Genomic DNA, 24,971 nt, shown 5'->3' with positions numbered 1-24,971 from the left:
AGTAGCCAGAGGAGGCGTATATTGCCCCCAAGTTCTGAAATGGACTCAGAAAGTTCTGAAATGGACTCAGAAAGGGTGCGTAGCATATCTTTGGTCAAGGGGCAGCTAGAGACTTTCAAAGCATGATGTTTCTTCTTCAGATGTTTATTTGAATAATAATGTGAGGGAGACGAAACCCCAGATAATTTGCGTTTTTTCCCTGAGTCAGACCGCTGAGAAGAAGGTTGGCCGAAATAGCTGGAGGCCGAAAACCCCGACGGCAAAGCAAGCCTAAAGGTTCGGGGGAGGGGGCCCGACAGCAGGAGGAGAAGGCAAAGCCACAATAGGATCCCACCCAGGTGCTGTATAAAACTGAAAGCAAACCCAGGGTGGCTAAGAGCAGGACAAGCTTGCTGATTTCTTGGTCACTGAACCCAAACGAGAAGCCATTATCAAGAGATATAGTGGTTGAAGTGAGTATTTGTCTAAAGCACTCCCCTTCTAAGATATCTGGAAGGTTTGAAGAGAATTGGATAAGTTCTTCACAAGATATAATGCGTTGATGAGTGCCCCTTTAATGTAACGTGACTTGTCACATAATGACGTCATTATCATGTCAGGTCAATGCTCGTCTGGATGTAAAGCATTCCCCTTCTGGGATACCTGCAAGGTTTCAACCCAATCAGACATGTACAATACAACACATTATTCTTCATGCGGAAAGAGCACAGATTAGAGATTTTAAACATTTGTCCCTTTTGTTCATCTAATGAACAATTCACGTTTAAATCTGTTATGGTTGATTTGTTACTGAATTTAGAAGAATAAAAGAACATTTTATCATAACTTCCGGTTTGATGACGTCATTGGCCCCAAATTTCACACGTGTTAAACTGGGTAAAGATGATCATCTACATCAATTTTTAGGCGATTCCAACAAACTTTGCCACAGACATCTGTTCAAAATTGATTTTGCAGAATTTTTAACCTGCCGCTAGAGGGCACTTGATAATTACGTGCCATCATCAGTAGATGATTTGAAGAATACTACACCTAACAGACCAACACCATTGAAAACAACTTGATACATACATGTACAGTGTATGTTACCACTTTTAAGTGATAAGCCCACTTCCGGTTTCGACCCGAAAGGTCATGTGATTTGACCCACACAGGATGAATAGAAGACCAAATTTTACTCTGCCACTTGCTGCAAACGAATGTTGCAGGGGGCCACAGTTAATTTTATATGGAGTTTACAACCTTAATGTAATATTTAATGTAGGGAACCGTACCGGAATAAGGGCACCCTCATCCGTCACGGAGGTAATTAACATAAAGTTGATACTTGTTAGGGCTTCCCGTGCACGCAGTGTGAAGGTAGTCTCTTTGCTATGGGGGTCTCGAATGTAGAACTGTACCCTGCATTTTGCTTCTTTCAATTTGCATGGGAGAGTGTCAATGCTAGAAACCCCTAGTAAGTACATGTACTTATCATTGTATAAATACTTCACCAGATCGTCTGTTGGAGAAATTGTACGATTTACAGGGCCCAATGCGGTAACTGTTTCCTTTATTACAACGTGCCAGACTGTATTGGTCAGCTAGCTTGTGCTTCTTAGCCATGTGCCCTGTTTAGCCTTTGACCATTGATCCATAGTATTATTTACGGTGCCGTCTAGCCATTATACTACACCAACTGTTTTCATATTTAACAAATTGTAGTTCTGGAGTTAGACATTAAGTATTGTTTACGTGTTCTCCAAGTGCTCGTCCGCTTTAAATGGGGGATCGTCCACCATCCAACTGAGGTGGAGCTCGTCCACCGCATTAAATACTTAAAATTTAATAATAAATCACTTGATGATGTCCTCTTGACATAATTATTATATGCTATCTTAATTTTAAGGTCTTTCATTGGTGCAACTTTGATGGCAATCAAACATCGCTAAGTTACAAAAATGGTGCCTCGAAAACGTATAAAGAGTTGATGAGCAGATAGAAATATTTAAAATCAATAATTAATCACTTAATGACATCATTCTTCAAGGACCATCTATGCATAAGGGTTGATCATTGACGTAAGTTTGATGAGGATCCAAAGTTGCTAAAAGACCAAAGTCATGGGTAGAAAAAAATTGAATGGGCTTTTGGTCAGAAGACGAAGAATTGTGAAAAAACGGTCCCAAAAAACAGAAGAAAAAGAATGCTTATTTTGCAAAATTGTGATAAAGCCAAAAACAGAAGTTATGCCTTTTTACCAAAATTGCAAAAATGCCAAAAGAAAAAAAATCTGAAGAAAAACAAAAGCTATTTTGGCCTGTGTTCGAAACACCTAAAAAAATCTGACAAAAAGAATGCCTTTTTCACAAAATGCAAAAAAGCCCCCCAAAAAGCAAAAAGGAAATGATTTTTAGAAAAACAGAAGCTGTTTTGGCCTAATGAATTACAAATATAATATTGATTTGTTTGTGTTTGCTTAAGCTGGTTTGGGCAGAGATGAGATTGGGTATTACCATTAACTTTTTATTTTCACCATACTATCATTTTTGAAAATTTTCTAATTTTTAAATAATAATGATTAAGTTAGTAACTCGAACAAATTTCTACTTTTGTGTGGAACTGCCTTATGCAGATATCTGAACCACTTCACACAGAGCTTGCCAGGGTTAAGCTGGCCAACTGAAACCATACAAGAAGCACTTACGACATCAACCTATTGTACTTCACAGTCTACAGTTCAACAAAATACTGTACCTTGTTGGTTTGCAGTACGCAGTTCTAGATCCTTCAGCATGAGATAGTGAGGTAAAGTAAGTCGCGCTCTAGTGGGAATACTCTTATCTCGAACCTTTAATAATGGTCCATGTACTGGACAATCCCCAAGATGGCTTTGTCCACAATCTTCACACCCTGAATAACAGAACATACAAAGCGGACAAATATTGTGTTAATACAATTGTGCAAATGCAATGCTTTGTAGCTAAGGCACAATGTCAAAAAATTTTTCCACGGCACCGCACAGCGCCGAGGGTCAGCACGCCCCGGCTGACCGACCCTCAATGCCACCGACCTACTTAGTGATCCTGCATAACAAAGGGTACAGATTTGCATAACGCTTTCAAGGATGACTGCATTCCGGGTACTTGTAGGCAACTGCGGTGCGCCGACAGAATCACAGACACTCATCGGATGCTGGCAATTTTCGCTATTTAAAAGCTTTCGCTTTCTGTTGAAAAAAGCACCTTTGAATTTTGTCCACCAGGTGAAACAAAATTGTGGAGTTGTCATGATACTCCACTTTACACAAGAAGGCTTTTGGTGTAACAGTTGATACAGAAGGCCCACTCTCCAAAAATTCTTCTGTTACTGTGTAATATCTCTGTATTCACAAAGGAGGCCTGCCACCTAGCATCTGTGTACCGACTTGAAACTGCCCTCCCGCTTTATAATATCAAACTACGGTCATCAACCCTCATCCTCCACGTTCAACTCTCATCATACAAATCGCAAAAACGTACAAGAAACCAATTGATAGATAAGCTCTACAATTCTTAATTATCATTGGTTGTAAAAGTTGAAGGCCCACTATTAACTGGACTCATTAATTATTCCCGGTTTTGGAATATTTTCCCGTCCCACATTTATCCCCGTTTTCATATTATTTTCCCAGACTCCAGAAAAGTTTCACCAGAATTTCCTTAAAACTTAAAATGTTACATCCCAGACCGAAGAACGTTTTGCAGGACATAAATAATCTCTATATGGCTATGGTATATAATTTTCACCCCATAACTACTTTCCAGGCTTAACTTTTTTCCTAGACTAAAAACTTTCACCAAACAAACTTGTGATCAATTCCAAACATTAGAAATACCATTTTCACTGCAAAAACTTCATATACATTTTTTTATTTCGCTTCTTTTTCACGTCTGAAGAGAGACGTACATGAATCATGAATATGAAGCGTAGTTCACTTCCCCTTGCCCACAATGATACATGTACACATACGTGATGTACAGTCCAATACAGATAAAGAAGAGCGCCGTTAACATAAGGTCATATTTACAGCAAGGAAAATTATCGGTTCTATTTTTTTTTATTTTCCCATTACTGATAATACAAGGTGGCTATTACAACAAGGTAATTCACGAAGTCCTAAGGAAACAGTGTTCCCCTGTTGTTGTTCCACGCAATATCCTTTATCAACATACATGTACCATTAAATGTAGTTTCCTTAATTTGCATAAACCTTTTTGACAGGTCCGTCTTTCCAAATGTACTTTGTATTAAATACCTTCCTGCAATCAAGCGGAAAACTGGTTTAGAAGCATAGAAGCATGTAAGTTTGACATAATGGGATTGTTTCTTGGCTTTTCCATGAAAATGTGTGATATGTGGTACATGCACAACTTCATACAATGGAATTTAATGTGCACAATGGGATTTAGATTGTCATTCTTTCTCCATAAATTAAAAAAACACTCCGGGATTAAATGGCAGGAAAACGCACAAGTGACTCTCAACTTCAAAAATTTCATCGACGTAGAAGAAAATTCAAAACATCACAAGTTCTACATTTTACAGGATATGTTCAAGATGACTCAGCGCCTTGGATGCCCATGTACCTTCTTTCTATGATCGTCCTTGTCAGTCTTACTTGTGAAATCATACTTACATCCAGCCTCACACCTACCTAGATTCTTGTCCTTGAACACGGGCATGTGATCACATGGCAAGTCTCTAGGGAGGCGTAGAGCCTCCATGAACGTGACAAAATGGCCAGAATATTCAAGGAACGGCTTCAGAGTAGGGAAATTGCGCACACACTGCGACATCTCATTGTCTACAGGTGGATTGGACAGGCAATGCTGACACGCTGGATTGGTGCATTTGGCCAAATAACCATGCCAATGCACCGATCCATGTGTCGAGTGGCGAAAAAATATTTGTCACACATTTCCCTGTCCTCCCGCAACCTGGTAGCTGATGGAACTAGTGCAGCGTGTACGCGGTCCAAATACTCATATGGAGAATCTGGTGAGCCGCTTGGGGTGTTGATTGTCTGAATGGGCTCTTTGACATAGGTCAAGCTCGCTCAGTAGCGCTGGATGCTGGCCCTAGCAATGTCAAAGATGGCCCTTTCCTTCTCACGCCGAGCGACTTCGGCGAACTTGGACTGCTGGCTGGGCGGCTTTTCTCTGAGGAGGTGCTGCGGGAATTGATTTTGAAGTGAGTACCTTCATGCAGGGTGCCCACAGCTGCTCTACGGGGTTCGATGCAGGTGGCCGGGGCAGTAGCTGGTGGCAATAAGGGCATCCAACCTGCACTGCTTGAAGAGGCGACCACAGTACAGCAGCTTCATGGTGTGGTTCACATTTAAGTCTGGGCTGCCATCTCCAAGCAGTACAAGAAGTCAACACCCTTGTGCCACTGCATCCCCTACCCCAACATGATTGATAAGATCATTCATGTGGGTAGAAATGTGACAAGGGTTATGTGGACCCCTTGGGACAGTTGTTGCCTTGCTCTTTTCTGGAAGTCTGGGATAGAAACAAATGGGAATACACGTGCTCGGATAAAAATTAAACAGGGTAAAAATAATAAAAGTTGCTAATCATTCAGTGGCGCGGCGACGCAGCTTCTTCGACCACTTTTTTCTGGAAATGATGTGTGCACAACACGCAATGTCCATCACCACTGCATGCGCACATAATGCCGGCTGCTACAAACAGTGATATGGACTGCTCCTGCACATTTTACTGTTTAGAAGTTATTTCAGCTTGTACATGTACACAGGACATAAGACCACCACACTGTCTGATTCCCAGATGTAAATGTATACATGTAATACAGAAATGACGTCATCTCAAAAAGAGTGCCCGTATGAGGAACTAGAGGGACTCGTCTGTATATACTTGAAATTTTTTGCCTTATTAGAACCTGGAGTACAACTGATTTTTTACTCAGTGCCAAAAAGTATTTGTCTTTGATAATTCATTGCAGGGGAATACTTTCTTGGTACTTCCACTGGACAATGAGCTCAATGCATGCCGTTTCATTATTAGGTTACTTACATTTTTTTTTGTACATTAATTGCTCTCTCCCGAGGTGATGGTGATGGTGCTGGTGTCTTCATCTGAAGGTAGCCTGACGGAATGATGTAATATCCTGGAACAGGAAAGTCATGGTCTTGTAGGTTGGGGCAGTCAGCAACAGGGTTAATCTTTATGCGCCGATCAACTGCAGCTACCTGGTTGCTGAGCAAGATTTTGTTTTTGTTGTCCAGAGAGTTAAATGAGGGCAGAGTCTTTGTACTTCGATGCCAGTTCCAGGCCATACCTCACTCTCATCACGTAGAAGTGGCTGTTGTTGTTGTCTCTTCTAATTGAGTTTCCTTGGCAGGAACATGAGTGTCAATGAAGCCCTAGTATTCCTGTGCACTGCAGAATTTTCTATTGGGGGGACTGCATCCACCGCACGATAATCTTGTTACTTGAAATGAAACCCGCGCCAAATGCATGTAATATTTTTTGTCCTTATGCATCGCACTGGAAAGAAACTAACACTGATGTTCGGAATGCCATTTTAAATGAAATATATTTGCATGATTTCCGGAATTCGCCATTTCCATAATTTCCAAAAAGTTTCTGGCCTTTGCAACCATCTTTCTATTGACGACAAAAACAAGCGATCACGCTGCACAAGCAGTGCCACTTTTATCATTTAGGTAAATATCATACTTGAATATGACATACAGGAGCTTAATTAACATTTTATATATAAAAATGAGTGGATAAATGGTTGATATTTTGTTGGCACTGCCTACATGTATGTTTGTTGAGGCTTGTTGACACTAAATAGCATGACTGGATTTAGACGTTTTAAGACCAAGTTCTGAACAACAATCCTACTATTTTAGAGTATCAAATTTTACCTAGATTCGACTTCTCTTCTTGTAAATTTGGAACTACATGAAACAGGCGTTGCTCGATCTGTGGTATGGTGGACCCGCACATTTCCGTCTCATCTTGGCATCTCCTATGATCTCTAAAGCCATTGTCTTCAACAAAGCTTCTGGCTTATCAACTGCCATTGGGAAAAGATCTGCCCAAGAAGGGTGCCTACGCTTCAATTTCCTATCCTTGGGACTTCGTTTTGTGACGGTTTTCTCCTTGGGGAATTTCTAAAAGCCAACTGACACACTTTCAGCACTGTTCAGCTCCTTGAGAGCCTTCTCTACTCTCAACAGTGTCAACAGCTGCACAGACTGGGTTTGAACTTCCCCAAGAATTTGGCATGCGCAATCATAGAAGAAACCTGTCAGGGTCTTAACCCTAGTCTATGCTATGCCGACTAGAACTTGGCTAGAACAAGCAAGGGTCTTAAACCTGGTCCAACACAATGCCATGCCGGAGAGAACTTGGCTTGTGGTTAGGAAACTTTAGGGTTGCTCTTCAGCTTTGCGGTATCTCACAGTATCCAAGATACTGTGTTTTCAGTAGTAAAAATATTTCTGTGATCCTTTGGCTTGGCTTCTGTTCCATCGTATTCAATTCTATTCTAATTATTTTCGGATCCTAAGAGATCTTGGGAGCATGGCGATGAAAGTGACGATGACATGCCTCTCATGCTTCTCAAGAAGCATCTTGGTCTTGATCCGCCAGCACCACCAGCCAGGCCAGCATCGCCTCCACCAGCCACGCCTGCGTCGCCTCCACCAGTACCGCCTGCCAGGCCCGCATCACCCCGCCAGCCAAGCCTGCGTCGCCACTGCCTGCACCGCCAGCCAGGCCTGCATCAGCACCGCCAGCCAAGCCTGTCTCACTCCCGCTGGAACTGGCAGATCAGGATCTGGGCCTCCTCTCAAATTCTCAGTTTCTCAGTGCGCTGAACTTCAATGATTTGTCAGAGATGATTGAGCCCCAACAAAATTCCTCTAAGTCTGAATAATTAAAACACTGGACAGGCAGCAAAAGGACACAGACTTCATCAAAGAACAGGACAGGAGCTGCAAATGGGGTATGGCAGTAGTTTTGCAGCATAGCATGCTCAACTCGATCTGTAGGCGGTGTGGAGTGGGAGCTGATGACCAAGGGTAGTGTTGTAGTCCAGCATGGTGTATGGAGCAGTCATCAGTGATAAGGGGCATTGTCATGGTAACGCTCGCTCAGTCTGATCAAATTCCAGTAGCTGTCATCAGAGATCAGTGTATTGTAGCGGCATAACACACTCAACCCCGGCCTATTCACTCCACTGGGTCTCTCCTTGTCGAGGCCGTTAATTGGATAACGCAAACTGCACCACAAAGGAGCGGGGCAGCCCTCCAAGCCCGCTCGACGGCCAGACCCATGTAGCGTTGGGCCATTATTATTCAAACGCACACATCAAATTGAGAACAAAGGGCTGCCCAGCCCTGTTCAATGGCCATACACAACACAACACACCATGGTAGGTTATACCCAAACCTGTAGATGATGCACAGGAAAAAAAGGGACAAACAAGAACAACAAAAACACAGCATGCAAAGTACAAAATACAAAAGTAAGCACTCTTTACAAAAGACAAGAAATCACTCTATTCGTAAACAGAAATCAAGTCAATTCACAAACATGAAAGGTACGGAACTTGAAACTCTGAAAATGCCATAAAAGACATGTCAGTATTAACGATAGGCACTGAGAAAAGGATAAACATGGTGGTAGGATCGCAGTGCATTGTGGATGGTCAAGGGGCAGCATACATAATCAAGTCTTTTCAGCGGATTGTAATAGGCACATGGGAAATTTGCATACGTACGCTGGGCAGGGGTATGTGAACGCAGGAGACTAATATTTTTGGCAGGTTGGAAAGCGGAGCGGAACGGAAATGTATAAAAGGTTTCGATAAAGAAATGCCAAGGTGGACATGATTAATATTTTTGAGGGTAAGATGCCTGGGATTATGGCACTGGGCGGGGAAAAATAAAACCACACATGGTCCAGGTCTGGAGAGAAAAGAAATGCTGAGATGGGAAGGATTAATATTTTTGGTGTTGGTTGTCTTAAATTAAAAAACAAATATTTAGCGTTGGGGCGGGGAGAAATAAAACCACATGTGGTCCTGGTTTGATATAAAAGAAACGCTGAGATTGAAAGGATTAATATCTTGGGTGGGTTGAGTGCCGGGGATTAAATATCTATATATATTTGGCAGAGGGGCAGGAAAAAATAAAAATCATGTGGTCAGTATTTGGATAGATTCATATTTTTGGTGGGTCGGATGGCTGGGATTTAAGAAAAATATTTTTTTAGCAGAGGGACAGGAAAAAATAAAAACCTTGCATGGTCCTGGTTTTGTGGTGGTTTGGATGCTTGGAATAATATCAACGTGAGGCTGGAAAAAACACACACATTTTCCAGGTTTACATAAAAAAAGCTGGGATAAGGATTAATGTTTTGGGTGGGTGTCATAAGGCACCATTTCAAAATTCTTATCGGGTAGGTGTCACACAGAATGATCCGACTTATACATTTATTATCAGTTGGCTATCAGGTTAGGTCTTCTCAAGTGGCCAATTCTAACTAATAAATGCCTTTTTATTGCATTACTTCCAAGGCTATGTAGTTTCAGTGGAGCAACACCCCCCATTAATCACTCAACACAAGTCACTAAGGTGAGCCACGTCAATCAAGGGGACTGAAATAATCAGCCAACAATGATACCACATGTACTCCATCCAGGGATTCACTGCTTCATTGGTTATATATATAGGGTTTGCCCTTACCCAACGTATATTAATAAGCACTGTATGCTCAGTGCTTGTCCCAGAGCTTGCGAAAAAACCTCACAAGCTTACTTGGGTGGGACTCGAACCCACGACCTCCTGCTTACTAGTGCAGATGTCTTAACCACTCGACCACCGAGCTTGCCGGGGTCGGCTGGCCGGTCCGAGTCAAATGAAGCAGCGGGTACCGCGAACTATTTTCAAGATGTATTTTGAATGTATTTGTATATACTGTATTTTGCTTCATTGGCTTGCCTTATATGGAAGGTGGGAGCATGCTTATTTGGTGAAATCGAACAGCGGTGAATGCGCACATAGCTTGTGGGCTGCAGGTCGAATGCCCACCTTGCCTACTTGACTAGACTAGACTTTATTACAAATCTCTCACATGTAGAAGAAAAATGACGCTCCGATTGGGGTTTGCAGCTTTCATGTGGGGCTGCAGCATGCGCATCCGGACCACAGCGAAATATGAAGAGATATAACGTGTCGAGGCAAGTCTAGAGTGGCAAGCCGCATGCTTTGTTTTGGCGGTCGATGGGCCGGGCTATGTGGCTATAATTTCTTTAGACAAAGACGAATTCTAATTCCCTCTTGTGTATTTGTGTATTTACATACCGAAAAAATTTGGACATTAAATTTTTAACGGCCGAGAGCCCATTGCAATAAGACTAAAAATTATCCGAACTGCGAGGAAAAAATCCCCTTTCTAAACAGTGTGTGACAGCTCCTGTGTGTACTTCTCCAAGGGGTTCCAAGAATAGGCAGTGGTTCTCCTCAAACATTTATACAAAGTATTTCTTTGAGATTGGATAGCAAGCTCCAATCAGAATACCAGTAGTCATTGGGAATTTAAAATTGTGCCTCTAGTGAAAGAAGAGAATTGACGTTGTAATTACAGCAGTGAAAGGGGTTAGCCAGTGCCGAGTATTTCAAAGTGCATGAACTGCTAACCAACCAACGCACTGACAAACTCCTCCCCCACAGAAATGTGAGTGAGGTCTGCTATTGAGTACCTACCCCAAACAGTCGCTAAATATGCAAATTTCTTTGCGTCTGATTCAATTCGCTAGAACTTCTGATCAACCATAGTGAACCCTCTACTCCCATGATGCGTAGCGGAATGGCCACCATGTTCATCCTTTTCCGGTATTAAAACCGTCCGAGCCAAAAGTGGGGAAGGATAGGAGGGAGCGGACTGTTTGGGGTAGGTATTCAACAGCAGACCTCACCCACATTTCTGTGGGGGAGGAGTCTTCTGCTTTCAACCTACCCCAAACAGTTGCTAAATATGCAGAGTAGCACCAAGGCCTTGGAGGGGGGTGCAGCGAGGACGCACTGCATAATGAGAGTGTGCCAAACTGCATTGAGGACTCACCTAACAATGGAGTTGTTATGTTGTTCCAGTGGTGGGCTGCTTTGATGAAGAACCCTTCTGCGTCGATGTGGCCGATGTTAGGACCACTCTGCCACATGCAGAGTTCTTTTGTATAACATCAGTGAGGTAGCATGTGGTGAAAGTAGATGGGGTCTTCCAGCATGCTGCCTTGCATATTTCTTCCATTGGTATGCCCCTGAAGTAGGCCCATGATGTGGAAACTGCTCGGATGTCATGACCCCTGATGAGGCGTAGTGTTTTATTGTCAACAGAGTTCGGCGAATCTGGGTTGGCAAACTTGATGGTTGAAACTGCCCATCTGGCTATAGTGTCTCAGATCGCAGCTCAGTGAGGTTTTATTGTGGAAATGAAAAGCTGCGAAGTTATACCTCTCAGTTTTTTTGGTTTTGGCTTAAGGTATTTTTTAAGAGTCCGCGCTGGGCACCATGGTTTGTCATCGGGAGTCCCAGTGTATTTGGTAATGTCTAGTACAAAAATGTCAGGAGGATGGAAGGAAACTGACTGGTTCTTGGTGAGAAACCCAAGTGTTGGGATGTGGCCATCTGTGATGGACAATGCCTGCAGTTCACTGCCTTACCGTGAGGTACATGTAGTAACTGCCCGCAGGAATGCCAGGTTTTGGCTTAAGGTACTATTTAAGAGTCCGCGCTGGGCACCATGGTTTGTCATCGGGAGTCACAGTGTATTTGGTAATGTCTAGTACAAAAATGTCAGGAGGATGGAAGGAAACTGACTGGTTCTTGGTGAGAAACCCAAGTGTTGGGATGTGGCCATCTGTGATGGACACTGCCTGCAGTTCACTGCCTTACCGTGAGGTAGTAACTGCCCGCAGGAATGCCAGTTTCACCCATAAGTTTATCAACGATGCGTCGCTGGGAGGCTCCAAGGGGTGACCAGCAAGCAGTTGGAGGATAGCTAAAAAGTCCCATGAAGGAATTAGTCTCTTAGTTGGGGGACGTTCAAGAAACATCCCTCGGAATAGATGTTTAAGAGCAGTATTGTTGAACACAGTCAAACCATCAGGGAAGCCATCGTGTATGGTCACAATGGCAGACCGGTAGTTACGGATAGTTGAAACCTGGAGATCTGATTTGAACAGGTGCATGAAGAAGTCAGCTATAGAGGTCACAGAAACTTCGGTCGGAGAAAAACCTCGCTCTGAACACCACAAAGTAAAATGTTGTAATCTGGAGTCATAGATACTGCATGTAGACTGGCGTCGACTCTTCGAAACAATTCTGGCAGCTTCATCAGAAAGTCCTGCTGATCTGAAGGGCTGTTTGACAAATAGCCAACAGGTCAGGTGTTGTGATGTCAGATGAGGGTGAAGCACGCCTGACTTCAACTGATGTAGCAGATCCGATCTGTCAGGAATGATCACTGGTGGCCGGACGAGAAGTCTGGTCAGGCGCAGAAACCACGGCTGTGTGGCCAGAAGGGGGCGATGAGAAGGACAACGCAGTGTTCTCTTTCGATCTTGGAAAGAATTGCCAGTATTAGGGATATTGACTTGAAGAGTGTTCGTTGCCCAGGCTTGCGGGTGGTAAAATCTCGTGCAGAACACTGGCAGTTGGGCATTCTCTGCCGAGGTGAAAAGATCAATGTTCAGTTTGTCTAATTCGGCGAAGATCTGTTCCACTACACTGGTGTGAAGTCCACTCCATGGGACGTACATTTGTACCCTTCCCCGAGAGAGAGAGAGAGAGCATCTGCTATGCAGTTGTCGACACCAGGAATGTGAGTCGCCTGGAAGTCAATGCCATAATCCTGGGCCCCAAAGGAATATCTGTCTCATCAGGAGGCATAGGCGGGGAGAATGTGTGCCTCCCTGGCGATTGATGTATGACACCACTGTGGAGTTGTCCAAGCGGATGAGGACTCGTTTGCCTATGATGCTTGGGCGGAAAGCTTTCAGTGCATTGAATACTGCCTGAAGTTCCAGTATATTGATGTGACTCCCTTTATTAGAGCTGGAGGTCGAATGTTCCCGATGTTTGAAGCGGTGGTAGGGAGGCTCCCCAGCCCAGAGGAAAAGCGTCCAATGTTATAGCTATTTCGGGGTCCACCTTGGGGAAGGGAACTCCAAGAGAGAGGTGCTCCTTCACTAACCACCACTGAAGATGGGGGCAGATGAAGTCTGATATGGGGACCTGGAGATTGATTGAGCCCCATTTGGCCTGTAGAGCACTAAGAGGTTTGAGGTTGATAATAGCTCACCAGCTGTTGAGTTCTTTCTTTGGAATTAGAAAGAACGTTGAGATGAAGCCCTTGTTTGCTTGAGATTTGGGAACCGGGCGGATAGCATGTTTCCAAAGGAGAGAGTCTATCTCGGACTCCGGTCCCTGTCGTTTGTGTTTGTTTTTGTCGGTAGGACCCCGCCGAGGGGTCTGAGATCGGCAGGTGGAGGCAAATCTGAATAGTCAGTGACGCCTACCCCCAGGAGGTCGGGGGCAGCGCGGCTCAGTAGTTCTTTCTTTGAAGCTCCTCTGGGGTGGCTTGAAAGGGTGTCTGAAGACAATGGCAGAAGGGGTGATCCAGCTGGTTGAGCTAGCGTTGGCAGCATGGGGCCGCTCTGGTGCGTAGACTTGTGAGCCATGCCAATGTTGGGTGTTACCCACAGCAGCTTGTTGTCGGCCCACGTCACCTGTTCGGAATGCTTAGGAGCTGGGATGCAGAAGTGTTGCGCCCAGACCCAGTAAGTGGGGGAAAATTCCCAAAATCCAACAGAAATTTCCATTTGAGTAAGAAAAGACTCACCTCTGATTACCTACATTTGCAGAGTAGCACCGTTAAGTAACAATTTGGGAGGGAAGGGACATGCCGGGCAACGAAGGTCTAAACTGAGCCCATTCAAATATGAAAAAGGTTGTTTAGACATACTCGGAAGCTGCCTATCTAGTTGCGAGAAACGGTAGCTTTCTGGGGTGTACAGGCAGCTGATCGGCTGACCTGCTTGAGGGTTTTCCTGCTCAAGACACCCTCTGCTTGAACCACATCCTTCAGGTAGCATGAACAGAAGGTGGTTAAATTCTCCCTGCAGGTCGTTTTCATTATGCCTGAAACACAAACTCCAAGCTGGTGGGCAGATGATGCGCTGCTTGTTTCCTGGGCACCTGATTTTGATCCTCAATATTAAGAGGGCTTACACGTATTATTGCCTCCGATCTCATTTGTGCGATCATGGTCACAGAGGCTGGGCGACGTAGTTGGACGGTCGTGATGAACAACTGCTTGATGTCACCTTGTAGGGTCAGCAAACGAGCGAAGAAATGTGTGGAAGCTCTTGAATGGGACACCACCATAAATCCCCCGCTATTGTTGAAATCACTGTCAACCTTGGGATGAAGGCACATATATCTAAGGAACAGAAACCAGTTAAATGATCTGTGGAAAGAAACCCCATGTTACTGAGGCATACGCCTCTAGGTTGCCGGTGAAGGTGGACTGGTTCTGTGGACTAGGCACAGAATTGGCCTCCTTGTGAATTGTTCGGGCAGCCATCAAAAATACTGCTTTAAAGGGTGGTTGATGAAGAGTATGAGCCTCTGTTGGATCAATGTGAAACTTGGGATACAATGATGCCCTGATCCCCTCAATGTTTGTAGGGGGAAAACCCTGATGATAGGTAAAGCTGAAGAATGGGGATAGCCATCGTCTTGTACTACTTCGGAAAGTGGAGAAGACAGCTACCGTAAGCCTGCTTGTAGGGCTCCACTGGTGTTGAGCTACCTAGGCAGAATCTACTTCCCAAAGTTCAGTTACTCTGAGGGAGACTATGAAAGCATCAAAGCACACAAATGAAGGGGGCTCTATCCAGATGAGCCATTGGAGACTAAGGTTGGTTCAGGAGGTCTCAGCAGTTGAGGGGCCTGACTAAAGAATGACTAAACTATGCATGTAGGCCTATGAGGCAAGGGAACAAAGGCTGTTGTGGCCAAAATGAAGTAAAGTGAGCATTCTGGATAATTCTCTCTCTCATGAGTAACTTGAGTATTCATTATAATAGAAAGGGGAGGTGAAGGCATGAATTCCCCTCACTGAGGTTGAGCAACAATGAAGGGATCAAACTGTGGAACATCCTTTATAATACTTTTTCCCACAAATAACTGGAAGTACCCCTTATTGAATTCCCCTCACTGTGGTTCAGCAAAGATGAAGGGAAAAAACTATGAGACATCCCTAAAACCTCAGTCTCTAACAAGCAAATGGCACGAGTTTCCCTAACTGAGATTGACCAACAAATGAAGGGATCGATCTTTGAGAATAGAGAAACAATACCAAAATGACAAAGGTCCATCCTGTCTGCGGTGTAGAGGCGGAAGGCCTCAAGTAATGTGGTCTGGCAGAACTTGTTATCAAACGGAACAGGCTACAGCCATAGCTGTAGAAGGGCAAGGACCACTACGCCTCAAGTACAACCTCACAAAATACTGGAAGGGCAAGGAGGCCAACTGAGATGGCACCCAGGCTGTTTTGAAAATGTGTGTGGACGTCATCTCAAGAGGGCACTAACTTTGATATTACCACCCCCCCTGTTAACACTGTATAAAGTAAAGCGAGGTGGTTATACTGAATGGCTGTACAAAAATAAACCAGTAAAGAAGGCTTGAGCCTTTACAAAGTACCTATTATAGACTGCGCTGTTGTATGGGCACTGTTGATTCCAATACTGATTGCAAGGAACCCAAAACTACATATACCCGTGCTACATGTATCTTGTATGCACGTGTTTTATAGAATGTATGGCATGAAATGAGACGATGACAACCAAGACTCACGAAGGTAATAGAAAACCTGCCTTAAGCAACCTACCTATACAGTTGACCATGCCTAAGAATTACAAGCAACTAAAGTCCTAATGTACAACTTGCGCCAGTCGGGTAACCACTATGGGAACCCAAGGAGACAGAGGTCAACCCAGGTCACACATAAAAGAACATGTAGCGTCTAATCTGATGGAACCCAAGAAGTAGACAGAAACCTAGAGCTGTGCTAACGAAATTTGTGGGAACATGCTCGTCAAGGAAACAACCTCGAGTAACAAATATGAATGCAGGGGAAGGGGGCAAATTCTGTGAATGAACCTGTACAACTGTAACCTGGACATGTTGGGGAAGTACAGGAAGACTAACATAACACCTAGACATCCTGAGAAAAACATAACTAAAGTACAGTACAAAGGCAGCCACTTAATAACACAGAAATAAAGTGGAAGGCAAACGGTAACCAAAGAGGGATGCTGCGGGTCCAGCATTATGCACCACTGCAACATGAATGGCGTACTTGTACCTTGTTCAAAAAACACACTGAGCACGAGGCGCCTATCCAAAGACTATAGAATTCTTTGTAGGGGAGGCGATGCAGAGCAGGGGCTAGAGCTGCAATAAGGAAAGTGATTATAACTCAAAACAAGGGTGCGCAAGCTACAGCACTCTACCTGAGCGCGACAAAACTTGCATCCCACGCAGCACGCTGAACAAAACAGCTCCAGGAGCAGAGTGCAAGAGTGCCAAGTTCTGAGAAAGTGAATGCACTCGAATTGAACATACATGTATGAAAGGCACCTAAAGATCGTGCATGGAACACACTGCAAAAAGGTGCAGCCAAATATACTCAAGAATGGTCTGCACATGTCAAGTCACAGAATGCACACAGAAACCCTGCCGGAAGACCTTGAGCCTGAGGGTCCAACTCAAACCCAAATGTGACACCACAGAATACGAAAACGCTGTGCTGTGAGTTAAATTTGAGTACGGGAGTAAGGGCAAACATAAGGCAAAGGTGACTAATGACAACAGCTTCCGTGGAATTAGAACTATAACAGCTGTAGAAGATTGAATAATCTTCCAAACCTGAAGTAGTCTTGAGACTGAACATGCATGTAGTGTATCGGGACCCACATGACCGCGTCAAGTTCTGATGACAAGAACTAGGCAACGAGTGAGCACAGGAAATAAATGTACCAAGTGGAATACAAAAACATTCCTTGCAGTTAGAGAGAGTAGCTAGGCCTATAGGCCCAAAAAAACACTAAAAGATTAAAACACATTTATTACTGTGAATAGAACAGCTCCACAATGGTTGAAGAGCACATCGGTCAACGGGGGAGAACGGGATCTAATCCCCATTACACAATCAAGAATCTATTTTGAGGTAGGCCTACATGCACAAGTGCCAAAATCCCTACAATCACCTGACGATAAGACAGGACATGTAAATAAGGCAAGATTGGATAAATAAGGCAAGATCTTCATCAGGGGATAAAAGACAGGAGAAACGGCTCTGACCACCGACCCCCAGCACCGGGCCTCGCTGTTCCGCACGCACCTGCTGCCATGTGCTCACGTAGGCTACCGAAGGTGAGCAGAACCTGCCGGGGAGAAGCCCTGCTAGGTGCCGGTCGCGGGCTCGGCCCCAGGGAATTTCCACTCGTAAAACACAGCAGAGTAGACTCTGTCGGCACGGTGGAAATGACATGCTTGGAGGAACCAGGGGATTTACCCGGAACGTGGCTTGAACTATAGATAGAACTTCCAGTCCTTTGTCGGGTTTTGATGGTCTCCGCCATTTTTACATAGAAAAAAGCGACGTTGTATGTAAACATGAGACTTTATGCTAAATTTACACGATGTTGGCTACATGCATCGCTGAAAAAAAATAGGACGAGTCTTAGTTCTATGTAGCGACGTTTCTCTGTCGGTCTATAGGGGAATGTTGGGTCGCGGAATTCAGAACGCTTGCACTTCCTCGCAAACTGCAACAAACCCAGGGTCGCCCCGTTGACCCTATAAATATACCAAGGAAAGAGGGGGACCGCACTATTAAATCGCTCGCACCACCTCACAGAACACCCAACAATCCCAGGGTCACCCCGTTGACCCGATGTATCACTTGGTAGTAATAGCGTTGAGTTGACGATCTATAAAATGCACACACACGAGAAGAAAAAGTATACCACCAAAACAAGAAAATATACACATTAACTCAGAAATACAGAATGTACGTTTACTACAATATGTTACGTTTGATCAGAATGTCACAAAGGTGTGTAGCGAAATGGAAAACTAGATAAACTCGAAGATGTCAAAAAGACACGTCCGTTTAGAATCAAGCTAAGGAAAAGAAGGACAAACATGGTGGCCATTCCACTACGCATCATGTGACTAGAGGGCGCAGTACGGTTGGGATAGGTTGAAAGCAAAAGACTCTGTGGCACAAAAGTGCAAAATATAAAGAAGGACCTCAAGGACCGCAAATCAACTGGACATGATTCTTGTGCAACAATTAAGGCCTAGGGGGCTGGATTCCAATAAAATAAAATAGACACGGTGGCTGCGGCTCTCCAAAGCATCTGTGGAACCAACCGCAGCCACCATAGGATTTCGCTCGCTGCGCCCAGTGTAAAATTTTTTTAAATGACTGGGACGAAAGTGGGATTTCAGTGAGATCCCAGTGGGATACATGTACGTTTGTCCCACTGGGATACTTCCATCCCAGCGGGATAAAAAATGGGATGGAAGTGGGATCCCATTTCCAGGTGGGATCCCAGTTGCAAGCAAAAAAGTGGGATCCAAGTTGGGGGATCCAGTTCAAAGTGGGATCCCATTTCTAGGTACATGTATTTAGTGGGATTCCAGTTGAGGTGAATCCCACTTGCAAGTAAAAAAGTGGGATCCAAGCTGAGATGAAACCTCACGTAAGACTGGAATCCCAGTTGACCTTTATTTGTCATCCATTGTTTACACTGACTCCAACACTTAGTAAATTACACAATGAAGCTTACTGATCGTCACCTCTTGATTGTTTTTCTTGCAAGAAAACGAAGTCATGACACTGAAACTGAACCACAGTCAACATAAAGAAATTTTTTTTGTACTATTTCATTCACAGTACTTCCCCAGCCTGTGTTATTTTTTACAAATTCGTCAGCCCGCAGTGTGTCTACCGTCCGGAACCAGACAATTTTCAGGCTGTCATGGTGTCAGAATTTTAATTTTTTTATTAAGTTTGACACTGTATAATTTGAAGGGTTTTATATTGTAAAGCACAAAATGTACAAGAATATTTGATTCTATCAGCTTGGGCCAAAACGCCTTTTTGCCCAAGCAACTTGCGATCTCGCGCATATGAAAATACCTTTTCATGAAATTTTGCGATTTTGTGCAGGATATAAACCGCCAATTTCGGAGTGCGTCAAGTCGTCATTTTCAAAACTTTTCTGGTTTTTGCACAGTGTGTACGTATCGTACACATGCGTGACACAACTTTACAGTTACAAAATGACTTTGTCTTCAGAAAAGAAGAAAGGGCTTTCATTTGGTTAACAAGAACGTGTCTTTCTTTGTTAGCTATCATTCAAAGAATAGGCTTTGGTCTGACAAAGGGCGAGCTATGCACCCAGGCTGAGTCTTGCTGGGCAGGAAAATCTCCAGCTGTCAGCACAGGCATATGCATAGGTGCAGCAGGCACCAGCGCAGCCTTGTTTAATGCATTGAGCTTTGCGCACATACTAACAGCAATATGCGAAACAACTCATGAAAATCATGGAACTTTCTTTCCCAGAAAGGCAAATGGAAGTAGGAAAACATATAAAAAGAAGCATTTTAACATGAGAAAAGGTTCCTGAAAGGTGTTTTGTGAATAAAGAAAAGACAGCAGGATTTAAATTTTTTCAATGTTTTAATTTTTTTTTTTCTAACCTTCCGATAAAATTTTAGAGTCCTTCCGAAAACTTAGGGTTGGTCGGGAAACCGGAAGCAGGCTTGTTTTATTGGGGGTCATAACTTGCTCAACAACTAACACGACCAACACAGCCGTACATTTAACCCTTCACGCCGGGATGTTTTTACCGCAACCTACCTGGCTGCCGGGTTTATTTTTCCAATTTTGCTAACGGCAACCGCAGATGCCTGGATTGGCCACCAGGCCTATCTGCCAAGTTTGCTGGGTCACACACTCCACACAGCCTTGCTCTGTGTAGTCATGAACCCTGCTGTTGTATTTGGATCCCATTCAAGAAAATACCAGGTACCCAGCACTTGCCTTGCCCACGTGACAACACCAACTACCCAACGACACTCGGTCACAGCGGAGAAGTTCACACGGTCTATGCTTGCTTTTAGCGGGCACCGTGGCTCGTGTGCCCTCTTCCCAGTAGTCCATGCATGCCCAGCATCAATGCCAAGCCCCAACTTGTACATTGAGTGCGCTGGACAAGTTTTTATTTCAGCTAAAACCCAGTGAAGATTTCTCGTAAAATTCCCCTAATGTTTTTATTTCACGCAAAGTTTGCTCATAATTTTCTTGCACATTTCTAAGTTGTTTTTTTTTGCAAGTTCTATTCAAATCTCCTTTCCGTATGTAACGGATATATATAAACAGACCCTTCTAAGTAAAGTTTGAACCATCCCATGAAAAATATCTTTCCAAACTAAACCTCCCAATAATTATAAAATAAACAGACACAATGATGACATGTCATTTCCTTTTTTTTCTCTTCTCATATTTACAATCACTTTATCTTTCTTCAAAATTTTATTCAATAAAAAGGAACCTTCCTGTAAAAACTTAGCCAAAAAAAGAAAAAAAACAGAGCAGTTGCATTACATCATGTCTTCAAATTAGAGGAAACCATTATAAAAAAACTTAGCCAAAAAAGAAAAGAAAACAATGAGTAGTTGCATTACACAATGTCTTGACACAGGAGAAAATTTTACATGAATAAGTAATTGATTCAAGTATAATAAACCTTGAAGGATTTGCCTCAAAATTCATGTACTATTTCTTGGAATACAGAAAACTTTACATAAATACGCAATTGATTCAAGTGTGATAAACCTTGAAATAAGGAACAGCACAAAGTGGAACTTGGCTAATTTTACACATCAATTTAGTCACTTTTCTTTTACCATTTCTGGAACAAACATCATAAAATTTCATGTACTATTTCATTTATGATGTCTTGGAATACAGGAAACTTTGTATAACTAGGCAATTGATTTAAGTGTGATAATCCTTGAAACAAGGAACAGCGCAAAGTGGCACTTCACAAATTTCACACTTCACTTTAGTCTCTTTTCTTTTGCCATTTCTAGAACAAACATCACACCGTCTGTATAATCTAGCTCGGTTTCCAGTTCGGGGGATTTCTATAGCAAAATGTCTTCCTGTCAGTCTACCTGGACCAGGAAGACGGGTTGGTCTACCTCTAGATCAATACACTGGCAAATTTGGTACACGCAACTCTAAAATTTCACTCACCAACGTGTGTCTAAATGTCAAAAAACTGTCAGTGCCACCAATTTCCTTATGCACAAGATAAGAGTTCACAAGAGCAACATCAAGCAAAACAAAGAACAGTTTCTTATACCATTTGATTGATTATCTGACTGAATGGTGCGACGATGCCAGCTGGTCTGCAGTGTCCACACCCTTCATCCCCTCGTTGTAGTTGAGTACACACCTTAGTTTTTCCAAAGCGATGCCGTTGCGGTTCCCCTTTCCGGTGTTGGCCATCTCGGCTGTAGGCATCATGGATAGCATACGGACATCTTTTTTGTCTCATCAGACCAAGGAGAGCAAGCCTTCGTCACTGGAGTGGTGAACAAGCAATGTCACCTCTCTCAAGTTTCAAGGAGCACAAGTCCTTGGGCATATCTTGACGATTTTGTCTCACCGGCCCAACCGACGACGTTCGTCTTCTGGTCGTGTAGTTTCAGGTACAGATCTGGGCTGCTGAACCAGTTGTCCAGGAAAATGGTGTACCCTTTGCCAAGAAGATCGGCATTCAAGTCAAGTACGATTTCCGTACTTGCCAGTCCAGCGGTCTGGTCTTGACCGCTGTAAATCTTGAAGTTCCAGGTGTATCCAGCGGCAGAACCCATGCTCTGGCAGACTCGATTCACCTTGATGCTTCTTGGGGTTGTACTGCTTGAACTTCAGTCTCCCTTTGAATTTCCAAAAGAACTCGTCGGAAGTAATCTTGCTGGATGGAATGTAGACGGACTTGAACTTCTTGGTCAGTTCATCTACCATCTGGTGGAGCTTGTAGAAACGATCAGTCGCATCTGCGTGGCTGTTATTGATGAAGTGCAGGTACGTGTAGGCCAGCAAGTCCATAAATCTGTCCTGAGGCATGGTATTAGAAAAAAATGGAGTCTCAAGTATTAAGTCTCTCTTCCAGAAGGACTTCAAGTCAGGTTTTGGAATCAGTCCAATGACTATCATCATGGACAGGAACACTGACATCTCGCCTGATGTTGTGTTGAACCAGCTTTGCATGTGATTTGGACTTGCTTCTGGTTTACTTTTCGGGTGTTCAGCGGCATAGCGGTTGGTCTCGTTGGCAATGTGCAACGTCAGCTCTGGGGTGAAAAGCTGCTCGAAGATTTCGAGAGGAGTGCTGTTCTTGTCCAGCTCTTGTACTTGAACACCTGCTGTGCCTTGAAAGCTGTAAGCGGGGGAAGTTGTCATCAGCCGCCCATTAAATGGACAAAGTCTTGACCTTCTTGGCAGGCCTCGCTATTGGTGGTTGCCCATTAGAATCGCTGTCACTAGTTGCATTTTCTGAACTATGTTCAGATTCCGAAATGAAATCTGAACTATTAGTTGCGGTCAAAGTTTTCTCGTCGCTGGAAGACATCGTGTCATGCAACAGAAGGGCCTAGCAAATAAATGCCCAGCACTACAGCAAACGCTTCTTTCGACAAAACAAATAACTAATTACACTGAACAATGGCCCGTCTATACCCCGAGTGTGTGGTGTTGGTGTGCTGCCCACGTGTTCCCAGCCCAGCAGGGCCGTAAACAATGGCATGCACACCATGTCAATGGCCTGTATTCATCACACTCTGGGCCCACACAAAACGCGTTGCATAAGCCCTGTCCACGGCCTCGAGCGCCGCTCCAGGGAGATTACCCAGGGTATTGAATCAAAGACAAAGGGGTGTTTTGATGAAAAAAAAACATTTACCAAGTATCAGGGGATCAACGAACTCCATAGGTTGCCCCAGATTTCCATTCAAAGCAAAGGTCCCAGTAATTACAGGTGTACACTGAATAAAAGTTGCATGTGTGGTATGCGGCTACAGTCGCCTCCCGGTTATTAGGCACGGCTCTTGCTGCGTCCCGGCATGAAGGGGTTAACTTTAATCAAAAAAGATTTAAGTGGGTCTAACCTCATGTTGTAGCGAAATGGACCCCACTGACTTGTTTATTTGTAATCGTCATTTGTAATCATAGGACCGAGGCCTACGATTTTTTTTTTAAGTTTGGCAGTAAGTCCCAGTCAGCTGAGCTAAGCCTAGATCTAGCCACTGCTAGGTCTAGTATTTTTCAGGCCCAGGCCTTGCTTAGGCCTAAATGTATTTCACAGTAACCAAATTCAAACATTACAAATACAAATGTAATTGAAGAGGGCTTCACAATTTAGTGGATAGGTTTTTATGTGTCATCACAGTCAAACGGATAATTGCCGTAAAGCACATATGCAAGGGATTTATTATTGAATTTATTTATCTGATGTCTTTTCAGAACCAATCAGCTGCTTGTAAGAATTGCAATTCATTGACTATGAGAGGCCTGCAAATGTTGAGATGAGATCTACCCATGAGCAGAAGAGCCCCCTCACCAGCAAAGAAGAGAAAGTCCCTATGTGCCTCTTCAAACTAGCGCAAACGTGATTAGGACCAAACATTCCAAAGCTGTTATGTGTATATATTTGGCACTCTGTGTGCAAATGGAACACAAGCCCGAGTATGACAGTGACAGCTGTTGCTAATAGGAACATACAAATGCACTGTAAGTGTTCCAGCTCCGAGTAGCATAATTCATTGTTTAGAATAAAATGAAATCCCAAACTGAGATCCCAATGGGATCCCAGTGCCAGATCCCAGTGCAATGGATCCCACTGATCCCAATCCAGGCAGGATCCCAGTCTTGGCAGGATCCCACCATAAATGGGATTGAATCCCACCTTCAGATTCAGGCGGGATCCCAGTAACTATCCCAACAAATATTCCTGGTGGGATCCCACCCGACATCCCAGTGGGATCTCAGTGGGATCCTGTGGGATTCCCACCGGGATCCCAGTCACTTTTTTTCTGGGGAATAGGGGGCTTTGTACATAGTCAGTTCCTTTGATATGGTACGTTAGCACGGGCAGTGGACAGTCGGCTGGTTGCTAAAGACCCGTGAAAACCGCAGTGACTGAGTTCAAATCATGGTTCAACCTTTTGGACAAGCTCCCTTAGTCAGCCCTGTAACTCACCAATACTATTTTCACTGCTTCCCTATTCCAAACTAATGTCTTACTGATTATACAACATTTCCTCTCAGTGAACAGCTTCAGGTGAAGAGTTGCAACCTTTATTATTCTATACCAGGCAAGATGTGGGACGGAGGGGTACCCCCTTACCTGTCCAATGCCTACACACACTCTGGACTATTGTTACCAAACACATCCCCCCTAGAAGTCTGTAAAGAATTCCTGAGATTCTGAGCAAACAATGACCAACACAAGGGTGGGGGGGTTCTCTCCACCCCATATCTTGCTTCAAATGTATTATTCCATGCATCACACTTTTAGTTCTCCTACATTTGGTGCTCTTTTGCCTCCTGATAATGGACTGAGCATACTGCCAACCCCCACATGACTTCCCTGGATCTTTTAAGAACCTCCCTGACAAACATGGTACAACTACGGTACATACTAACTCATATGAAATCAACACATCATTAATACTCACACAAGGGCTCTCTGCCCATGACTATGAGGAACCTCTGTGCTTCTGAAGACAAATTCCTGCAAATATAAAAGAGATTGATCAG

General features: G+C 43.8%; 1 protein-coding gene across 4 annotated transcripts in view; it reads right to left on the bottom strand.

Annotated features, from left to right (window-relative positions):
* LOC110988519 (uncharacterized) overlaps positions 1-2,877 on the bottom strand; it is a 98,371-nt gene extending 95,494 nt beyond the window's left edge. For 2 of the 4 annotated variants that reach the window (XM_087148796.1, XM_087148795.1), the window contains exon 1: positions 2,737-2,877. The gene's annotated coding sequence lies outside the window, so the exon portion shown is untranslated. The remainder of the gene's footprint in view (positions 1-2,736) is intronic. The other 2 variants (XM_087148799.1, XM_087148798.1) reach the window with 2 other exon arrangements.
* Positions 2,878-24,971: the final 22,094 nt, after the last annotated feature.

The sequence above is a fragment of the Acanthaster planci genome, linkage group LG18 (genome assembly GCF_054643075.1).
Source record: "Acanthaster planci isolate LZ-2023a linkage group LG18, COTS_SCS, whole genome shotgun sequence".
Lineage (NCBI taxonomy): Eukaryota > Metazoa > Echinodermata > Asteroidea > Valvatida > Acanthasteridae > Acanthaster > Acanthaster planci.
The sequence above is the reverse complement of the archived record's forward strand: the minus strand, read 5'-3'. Positions and strand labels throughout refer to the sequence as shown.